This window comes from Myxocyprinus asiaticus, chromosome 5, assembly GCF_019703515.2.
Source record: "Myxocyprinus asiaticus isolate MX2 ecotype Aquarium Trade chromosome 5, UBuf_Myxa_2, whole genome shotgun sequence".
In the NCBI taxonomy this organism is placed as follows: domain Eukaryota; kingdom Metazoa; phylum Chordata; class Actinopteri; order Cypriniformes; family Catostomidae; genus Myxocyprinus; species Myxocyprinus asiaticus.
This window is the reverse complement of record NC_059348.1, coordinates 6,739,656-6,750,647: the sequence shown is the minus strand read 5'-3', so window position 1 is coordinate 6,750,647 and position 10,992 is coordinate 6,739,656. Positions and strand designations below refer to the sequence as shown.

The 10,992-nt window shown below is 46.7% G+C and overlaps 1 non-coding gene across 1 annotated transcript; it reads right to left on the bottom strand.

Annotated features, from left to right (window-relative positions):
* Nucleotides 1-5,684: 5,684 nt before the first annotated feature.
* LOC127441720 (U5 spliceosomal RNA) lies at nt 5,685-5,798 on the bottom strand. The gene has a single exon (XR_007897384.1). It is a non-coding gene; the product is annotated as a U5 spliceosomal RNA (small nuclear RNA).
* Nucleotides 5,799-10,992: the final 5,194 nt, after the last annotated feature.

The following is a 10,992-nucleotide window of genomic DNA, read 5'->3' as shown; positions in this document are numbered from 1 at the left end:
AGCTGTTCATTCACCTCTGCTGGATCTGACGGCACATTTCAGTGGCTTCTCCCCCCTCTGCACTGGTGCACTGCAGAGAATTCTCTAAAAGAGCGGCACACACGGAACGTCTTTTTAAAAACACATCTTTTTAAAGATGCTTTTCCGATTGTGTGTTATTCCTGGTTGCGCTCGTTATCTCTAGCCTTCTGACGGTCAAGATCACTGTCTTTTGTGTCTGGGCACTGCTCACGCGGAGACAGCGTTCGTGGATGGTCATGTTCTCCTCATTACGAGAATATGTCCATGGCAACGTTGCGATCGCGGCTCACCTTCGTAAGAAAGCGAGCCACCCCAGAGGCTCCCGCCTCGGTCCTTTTACCCACGGGTATGAGGCCAGCGTGGCTAGCACTGGGGGCGATTTGGGGACCCAATGGGACTGCCCCCGCCGGGTATCCCCCCGCGGACCTCCCATTCCCCAGCACGCTTGTCTGCCCTGCTTCCGGATGAGTCCGCCGGCTCGTCTCACAGCGAGTTCGACCTCTTATTCAGAGCCCGCGAAAGTGATGAGCTCTCGAGCGCAGCACTGGAGAGCGGGCTCGTCCAGTTGGAAGCCTCAGCTGGGCTCCTCCCTTCGGGGTCGATTGCCCAGTCACAGGCTGACGCGGAGATGGCGACATGCTTTCCCGGGCAGCCGCGAGCGTCGGCTAGAGTGGAACTCACTGCTCTTCCCTGAACCCTCGCGGCTCGGTGATTGGTTCCTGGGCTCGCGGCGCCCCTCAAAGCCACGCCCCACCCCGTCCCTTTCTTCCCGGAAGTGCATGAAGAGCTGACAAGGTCACGGGATGCACTTTTTACTGCCCGGTCCCGATCTTTTTAGCTTCCCCGCCCTCACTACTCTCGATGGTGGGGCGGCCAAGGGCTATTCGGCAATCCCCCGGTGGATAAAGGCGCTCGCGGTGCACCTATGCCCGCAGAGCACCGCCACCTGGCGCGGGTGTCCAAAGCCCCCGTCCAAGGCCTGTAGGTTTATGTCGTCTCTGACAGCCAAGGCCTACGGTGCCGCTGGACAAGCCGCCTCCACCCTGCACACCATGGCTCTCCTGCAAGTCCGCCAAGGTGCTAAAGGAACTGCACGAGGGTAGTTCTGCCCCGGGAATGATGCAGAAACTGTGCTCGGCTACCGACCTCGCTCTCTGAGTGACGGAGGTCACGGCGCAGTCTCTCGGGCGGACGATGGCCACACTAGTGGTCCAGGAGCGCCAACTTTGGCTCAACCTGGTCGAGATGGGTGAGGCCGACAAGACATGATTCCTTGCTGCCCCCATTTCCCAGGCGGGCCTATTCAGCGACACCGTCAAGGACTTTGCCCAGCAGTTTTCGATGGTAGAGCAGTAGATGGATGCTAGCAGGCATATCCTGCCCCGGCACGGCTCAAGATCCCGCACCCCTTCTACTCATCGCCAAGGGCGTCCCCCTGCGGTGACTGCACTGGCTCCGCCGCAGCCCGCCCCTTCGACCCGGGCCCGGCGTGGAGCCCACCACAGGAAGCAGATGCCAGCCGTCTCGCGGCTGCCCAGAACCCGTGAAAGGCTTCAAAGCGCCCTTGAGACGGGCGACCCAGGGACAACGAAACCCGCTGCTCTGGAGCTGGTAAGCAGATCTTCATCTTTTTGTTACCTTTTGCATTTAATTGCGCTGCATGCCCAAGTGGTTGCAGTACTCAAGAGCTCAGCAAGAGCGGTTTCCTTGTTCCGTGTGTCATGTACCCGGTGTGCACGGCCGTCATCACGACCACCGTCCACCACTCTATTTGGCAGGTTTGGTGCTCCAGGGGCGGTCTCCTGCCCCTGAGCGCCCAGCTGTGGCACAAATCCGCCCCCGATGTGACAGTCTCTACGGGTCACGAGGACAGGCCTCTTCCTCCCCTGTCCCAGGCTGTTCCAGGGGTGGTCACAAGGAGCCAGGTAAGTGCTTCGATGTCCTTAGACTCAGCATGGCTGAACTGACACCTTGAGCTCCGCCCCGCCACGAGGCCCCACCTGCCGGCACGTCCGAATGCGTTGTCCCTTTGGTCCCCCTTGCGCGGAACTTGGACGCATGGCCTGCGCTTTCCAATCTGTCGCAAGGGCTGGTCCGGACCGTCCGACTCGGCTGCACGATTCACTTCGCCGGGCATCCGCCCAGGTTCAGCGGTGTCCACTTCACCTTGGTGAAAACGAAAACGCTGCTACCTTGCGTGGAGATCGCTATCCTCCTATGGAAGGGCGCGATAGAACCTGTCCCTCCAGCCGAGATGAAGAAGGGGTTTTTCAGCCCCTACTTCATTGTACCGAAAAAAAGGTGGTGGGTTGAGGCCAATCTTGGACCTGTGAGTTCTGAACTAGGCTTTACACAGACTCCCATTCAAGATGCTGACACAAAAACGCATTCTGGTGAGCATCCGGCATCAAGATTGGTTTGCAGCGGTAGACCTGAAGGATGCGTACTTCCACGTTTCGATCCTTCCTCGACACAGACCCTTCCTGCGGTTTGCGTCCGAGAGTCAGGCGTATCAGAACAAAGTCCTCCCTTTCGGCCTGTCCCTGTCTCCTCCCATCTTTATGAAGGTCGCAGAGGCTGCCCTTGCCCCGTTAAGGGAAGTGGGCATTTGCATTCTCAACTATCTCGATGACTGGCTAATCCTAGCTCATTCTCGAGACATGTTGTGCGCACACAGGGACCTGGTGCTCTCACACCTCAGCCGACTAGGGCTTCGGGTCAACTGGGAAAAGAGCAAGCTCTTCCCGGTTCAGAGCATCTCTTTTCTCAGTTTGGAGTTGGACTCAGTCTCCTTGATGGCGCACCTTACGAACAAGCGCGCCCAGTCTGTGCTGGCCTGTTTGAAAGCATTCAAACAGAAAACAGCGGTTCCACTGAAACTTTTTCAGAGGCTCCTGGGGCATATGGCATCCTCGGCGGTGGCCACCCCGCTCAGGTTGATGCATATGAGGCCGCTTCAGCACTGGCTCCAGACTCAAGTCCCGAGATGGGCATGGCGCCACGGGACACGTCGTGTGGTCATCACGCTGGTCTGTCACCGTCTTTTCAGCCCTTGGACCGACCTCTCGTTTCTATGGGCAGGTGTTCCTCTAGAACTGGTCCCCAGGCACGTCGTGGTCATGACAGACACCTACAAAACGGGCTGGGGTGCTGTTTGCAACGGGTACACAGCCGCTGGCCTCTGGACAGGTCCGCGACTGCATTGGCACATCAACTACCTTAACTGGGTTAAGCCTGTCTCTATCTTTGGGTAGTCGACTTGTCGTTTGACACTCATAACTATGTTGGGGGAGGTTACGTGTCGACCTGGTGTGCTGGCTATGAGGCACACAGCAGTCTGCCCACCACACACCGCCAGTTCATGTAACACAGTTCAGCCAGTTGTGGCATTTCGTATAGGGACCCCTAGTGTCACTACATCGACACAACATCGAGTGAGTGACAGATAGGGAACGTCATGGTTACTGGTGTAACCTCCGTTCCCTGATGGAGGGAACGAGACGTTGTGTCCCTCCTGCCACAACGCTGAACTACCCGCTGAAATGGCCAGACCTTATATCGGCTCCTCAGCATAAAACCTGAATGAGTTGTTGCATACCAGCTCCTTTTATACCCGTATGTCCGGGGGAGTGGCATGCAAATACCACTCGCCAATTTTCATTGGCCTTTTATCAAAGACCAGAGGTGTCTCGGGCTCCCAAGAGTGACCCCTAGTGTCACTACATTGACACAACGTCTCGTTCCCTCCATCAGGGAACAGAGGTTACACCAGTAACCATGACGTTCATACAAAATCTTTGTTTAAACACTGACCCTTAACACTTACTTAGTTTAATCATTTTAAACCATGACTATACATAAGTAACATTGGCATTATATTCATGATGTTAACCAGAGGGGAACTGGCCCCCACAGTGAGCCTGGTTTCTCTCAAGGCTATTTTTCTCCATTAACCAACATCTTATGGAGTTTTGTGTTCCTTGCAACAGTCGCCTTCGGCTTGCTCACTGGGTTTCTAGATACAATTATTATTTAATGACTTATTTTTAAACACAATTCACAATTGTATTTTATCAAACTACACAATGATGACTCTAAGACATTATAGATATTAAAGTTTCATTTTATGTTAATGCATGATTTTCTGTAAAGCTGCTTTGAAACGATGTGTGTTGTGAAAGGCGCTATACAAATAAAAATGACTTGACTTGACTCCTTGTCTCTACACTGGCTGCCGTTTGCTGCACATATCAAGTTCAAGGCTCTTATGCTGGCAAACCGAACAGTCACTGGATCTGCTCCAGCTTACCTAAAATCTTTCCTGCAAAGCTATGTTCCTACCAGAAGCCTGCAGTCAGCTAATGAGCGGTGTATTGTTGTATCAACAACAAAGAGGCATCAAATCACTTCCCCGGACTTTCGGCTTCACTGTACCGCGGTGGTGGAACGACCATCCCAACTCCATCTGTGAAGCTGATTCCCTTTCTGTCATCAGAAAACAGTTGATATATATGAATCTTATTGCAATACAGCACTTTTCGTACTACTGTTTCCTTTAGATGATTGTTATGTTGTATTATTCCTCTTTTGTAAGTCGCTTTGGATAAAAGTGTCTGCCAAATGAATAAATGTAAATGTACTTCCAGATTTGATTATTGCCGGTCAGGCAGAGGTAGACAAAGCGCTCATTAGCATCTCATAGCAGCAGATGTTAAGCACTTGACCATCAGGACTCCCTGATGAGTTAATGGCTGCAAGAACTGCTCATGGAATATATTTAAGATGTATGAGCTTTGTGAATTCATGACATCCTAAATCGTATCTGGGGAATGTTATTAATGCATATCTATTTCTTGACATGCCTCACATAAACCTGTTTTATGCTTCCCCATAACATGAAGAGCTGCGCTAAGTTTTGAATGCCCCATTCTTAGACGTGTGAAAATGACCTCTCTACTGATGTAATGAGTGTTTTTACTTTGTTTTATGTTCCTTTGTATCCAATCATGAAAATATTGCCCTGTCTGTTATTAGTTATTACAAGCTTCTGGAATTAAACACCTTCCATCTGCACTGCCAAATGTGACTTTGATATTTGTATTATCAAGCTAACAATACAAACATATGGCAATTCCACATGTTATTCTGATGTCCTGCATGACATCAGAGCACACTGCCTTGCAAGCCCACATTTTTTTTATGTATTTTTTTTGCTCCCCAATTTGGAATGCCCAATTCTCAATGCGTCCTTGTGGTGGCATAGTGACTTGCCTCAATCCGGGTGGTAGAGGACAAATCTCAGTTGCCTCTGCATCTGAGACCATCAATCCACGCATCTTTTCACATGGCTTGTTACTGCGGAGACATAGCATGTATGGAGGCTTCACGCTATTCTCTGCGGCATCCACGTACAACTCACCATGCACCCCACCGAGAGCGAGAACCACATTATGGCGACCACGAGGAGGCTACCCCATGTGACTCTATCCTCCCTAGCAACCGGGACAATTTGGTTGTTTAGGAGACCTGGCTGGAGTCACTCAGCATGCCCTGGATTCAAACTTGTGACTCCAGGTGTGGTAGTCAGCGTCTTTATTTGCTGAGCTACCCAGGCCCCTTGCAAGCCCACATTTAAACTTATGCTGTTTTTAACAAACATGTGCAGCTCTGCTTTAAGCAGAGCCCCCAAAATACAGAAAACTCACAAAAGCTCCCCTACATTAAAATCTTTAATAAAAGGTGAAAGATTTATATGTAATGAAGAGAAACTTGAACTGTAACCCTGATCCTTTGGGCCAGTACTTTCTCACTACTGTGCCATAATGCTCAACAAGGGTAATCTCTGGTGCAGGCTCCTCCCGGTTATCTTTTTCTCAGTGGACCATTCCAACTGGGAGGAGTTAATGTAATAAAATCCCCTCTAAAAATTAAAACAATCCCAATCTGAGGGGATGTCACTGAAGCTGAGGTTAAGTAATAATGCTCCTAAAGGAAAGCATAGCAAATATTAGGTGACTTCAGCACAAAGTTTGATAGGGTACTTCTGGAGTAAGGGGGTGAGGCAGCACAAGACAGCTGTGTTTTGTGCAAGCATATTGTAACACATTCATTTCATTGCCACTTGTTCTTAAGAGTAAGAAATCCAAAAACTATATTGAAAAGGACATGGCCCACACAGCACAGAACCAAAACATCATTTACACTGAGATCCATCATGTGGATTTCTTCCATAGGCATCTCTCAGCAGTAAGAAACAGTGTTGTTTCCACTTAGTGTTGTCAGGCACAGGCTAGTAACATGTGACAATGTGAAAAACTCTGCACAGTAGTATTCAGGAACAAATAGAATATAGTTGTGTCAATACACCATTTTAGGTGATCCAATATTATTAACCAAAGCCCAGTTTTTAACCCTGCTCTTATTAACAGCCAAGACATTTAGCACACATGAAAATAGTGCATGTCATTCTTTTAATTCTTTGTTGAACTGGTCAAAATGCATCACATTCCTTGAACTGTCTGTAATTCATTTTTGTAAAGTGATTACAACAAACAAAAATATTCTTGGATATGGATAGGATGTTTGCATAGCTTGTCACTATGCCTGGGAGTGCCCTACCTCAGCCAGTCCTAGTTAGTATAGTGGACAGTATCTCTTCCTGTCATATGGAAGACTGGGGTTTGATTCCCCAACTGAAAGGTTGACTTGTTTAGGGCTTCTGAACAAAAGCTTGCACCACTTAAATGAGCTGTGGGTGCACCTTCAAATGTCTTTAAAGATGTGTCCCCTGGATTCCTAACACTTTGCAGAAGTGATTGTTTCTGTAAAGTGTTTCTCTTATGTAAGCAATAGTATTCTTGCCAACAGGCAAGCTGTTTGAACAAGTTGGCAAATGGCTCAGGGCTATGCATCAATGGCATATCCTTGTTGGTATAGTGGACAGTATCTCTAACTGTCATGTGGAAGACAGGGGTTTGATTCCCCTATGGGGAGTCTCTTGTTTAGGGTTGCTAAACAACTTGGATCACATAAACAAGGTAGAAGTCTAATTTCAAGCTGCTGATGAAATTAGCCACCCAGTTGCATTTCATTATAACAACAGCCTGATCCAAATGCATGCATTGGTTGGGAACAGAACCCAGGTCAGCTGTTTGGAAGGCAGCTTTGCTCACCACTATACCACCAATGCAGGCAAATGGGGACTGTACCCCATGTTTTACAAACTGCTCAATGATACAATAACAGGGGACAAGCCTGAATGAACTAAATTGTTCTACCCCCCAGTAACCAGTTTTTTCCCCCAATTCCCAATGTGCTCTAAGTCCTTGTGGTGGTGTAGTGACTCACCTCAATTTGGGTGGTGGAGGATGAATCTCAGTTGGCTCTGTAACCTTCAACCCACTCATCTTATCACATGGCTTGTTGAGCATGTTACCATGGAGACATAGCACACGTGGAGGCTTCATGCCATCCACCACAGCATCCATGCACAACTCACCACATGCCCAACTGAGAGCAAACCACATTATAGTGACCATGAGGAGGTTACCCCATGTGACTCTACTCCCCCTAGCAACTGGGCCAATTTGGTTGATTAGGAGACCAGGCTGGAGTCACTCAGCATGCCCTGGGATTTGAACTTGTGAACTCCAAGGATGGTAGTCAGTGTCTTTACTCACTGAGCTACCCAGGCCCACCAGTAACCAGTTTTTGTTAAAATATTACTATGACATGTCTGAAATGTTTGTGGGCTCAGAAATTATGCCATTTAACCTGTGCAGATTACCACTTTATGCGGCATAACTTCTTCAACCCATCCAAGCTATTTTTATTGCTACCATCTCAGCAGTGTACACAGATCAGTTATTCTCCCATGTTTTTTAAATTCCAGGACATAAAAACTGCACCTGTCCCCTCCTATATCCTTGAGCAATCAGTGTACACCTGAAGAATAGTGTAGTGGGCAGTTCTAATGCCGTTTCATTCAAAGTTGGATGTGGGATATTCCTACTTGATATCTTCGATAATAAAGGCATTCCATTGCCATATGTTCGGAAGATGACGTATAAGGAAATAAAAATGTGATGCTCCTGTTATCTTAGTGATGTTTGATTGTCAAAGAAGATGTCTTATAGTAAATGAACTGTAGAGAATAAACGATGCTATGCAATGCTAGCATTTGTTCTACATGCATACGATTATCAAGAGAGTGTAGTTTACCACATTTTATGGCTGTCTCTGCAAACGTTTGCTATACAATTGTATTATCATGTAATGTAGGAACTTTGCCTAAAAGTGAATGTTTATGTTTTTTGATGTCATGCACCTGCATCTCACCCAAAATCAGAGTTGAGGATTTCCACGAGTTTCCAAGTTGGAAGTGTGACTTCAAGTGGCGTTCCGTTGCATTTTTTCAGAATTCTGACTTCCCAAGTTAAATGGAATGCAACATAATACATTCTACCCTAGATCTCACAAAATCCCCCCAAAGACAAGAAAATGTCAAAATAAAAGCCCCTCACTCAAAGAACTGGAGTCTTTTGTGCATTTAACCAATTTACCAAATTATGATTCATAAATAAATACACATAAATATCTTTGAATATCATAAAAAATATGAATATCACAAAAAAAAATAAAAATAAACATTTAACCAATGTGCACATACTTTGTCACACATGCAACAAAAAAGAATCATGTATATACGTTTTTAAAATCATGTATATATGTGTACATTTGAATAATGTTCCTAATGCATAATGAAAAGCTTTTTTTATCATGCCATCATTGTAATGAATCGATTTACGCTGCCCCAACAATCTTTCATGTTCTAAAGTTGGCAGTTGGATGCAGTTGGATTTAGAATGTTGAGAAGCATAAATGACATTATCAAACTGGCCCAATAAATGCCAATATGGTGATAACACTGATCCAATAAACGTGTTTGTTGGTGTTTTTTGGAGTTTGTTGGGGCAGTGCGAACTGGCCTGCCATCTGTTCCAGATTTTCTAATGTTCTACTTTATTTGTTCCCCAAGTAATCCAAAATTCTGCTGCTTTCACAAGTTTGCTTGGTCATATAATCCTTGGAATAATGGTAAAACATATTTGGCAAGCTGCGAGGATTTTGTTTGGTCTTGAGGTATCATTTATCTCTCTCCCCCCAAAGTGAAGGATGGTGGACCACCTCGGACATCGATACAAGGTGAGGGAGCCGAAAGTAGACTGGGCGGTTGCCACTTGTGAAGGCAGCCTTGCACAAGGGTCCAGCCAGGGTCAGAGAAATTTAGGGGAGGCGAAGGGGAATCACAGCTGTAACCACATTGTGGTGCCATGGAACAGTTGCGCTGATGTGGACTTGCAGTTGCAAGTCGGGACATGCTGTTGCCATGATGGTGGCTGATAGGACCGAGTAGAAAAAGAGCTTGTGTAGGAGCACAGAAAGGGACTGCTACAGCAGTATCAGTGGGCAGAGGGGTCTTCTAGGGCCTCTGGTGGGAGCGGGACTGGATAGAGCTGCAGCGGCGCCAGCTGAAGACGAGACCATGGGAGTGAATCCCCCGGGCTATATGCCGCTGGGCTAGGGACCCCTGTGAAAGTTGTGCAGAGCTATATAGCAGATGGCAAACCTGTGGGAATATGAGTGCCTGATACGTAATGAAACTCCCACGGGTCTCGTGGTTGGAAAGAAGAATCCCCCTTCCCCCAAGAGGCTTGGAATTAGGAGGAATCCAGGTGGATTCCTAAAAATTCTATGTTCGTGTCCTGAAGTTTTCTCATTGGAAATGGGAACTCCCAAATTCGAGAACACCTCCAGGATGGTGGAGAGATGGGCAGCAACGAGGGAATTGTTCGGAGAGACACAGACAAAATCATCAAGGAGATGAACGAGGTAAGGGATTGTGTGGTTATTTGATAAAATCCAGCAGAGGGCTTCTGACAGCAAATCGAAAGTTTTTGGACTACTTTTGCAACTGAAGGTGAGACGGACTGCAAAGTAAAATTTGTCTTGTCATCTAATTCCGAAAAGACGCTAGAAGTCAGGATGAATCGGCATGACTTTGAAGGCAGACATGATGTTGAGTTTAGCTAGCCAATCTCCTTTCCTTACTGATTTGATCATGCTAATCGTGTGATCAACATTGTGATAATGCAGGGAAAATTTGTCGATAGGAATCTGACTATTAATGCTAGGATAGGAAGAGTCGTATGGAGAAAAAACATAAATAACAAGTCTCTTTTTCCCTTGAGTTTTGAGTGGCTATACCGATGGGGCTGAATGGGGTGAATCGAAACGACTGATTATGAAGCCTGACTCAAATTCTTTTGATATGAGGAAGTCGACCATCTCTGGCTCTGATATTGCAGACTGGAAGTTACAACATATGAAACTGGTCTCAAGTAAACTCAAGACCAGGGTTGAAGCCGTGTTTTAAACCAGATATTAAGTAGTCTTTGAACTTTTGCTCTGGATAGTTTGTGAGTTCTGTGGCTAGAGCTGATACATAGATGGGAGTAGAGAGATACTTTTTCAAACTTACAGGTGCATCTCAATAAATTAGAATGTCGTGGAAAAGTTCATTTATTTCAGTAATTCAACTCAAATTGTGAAACTCGTGTATTAAATAAATTCAATGCACACAGACTGAAGTAGTTTAAGTCTTTGGTTCTTTTAATTGTGATGATTTTGGCTCACATTTAACAAAAACCCACCAATTCACTATCTCAAAAAATTAGAATATGGTGACATGCCAATCAGCTAATCAACTCAAAACACCTGCAAAGGTTTCCTGAGCCTTCAAAATGGTCTCTCAGTTTGGTTCACTAGGCTACACAATCGTGGGGAAGACTGCTGATCTGACAGTTGTCCAGAAGACAATCATTGACACCCTTCACAAGGAGGGTAAGCCACAAACATTCATTGCCAAAGAAGCTGGCTGTTCACAGAGTGCTGTATCCAAGCATGTTAACA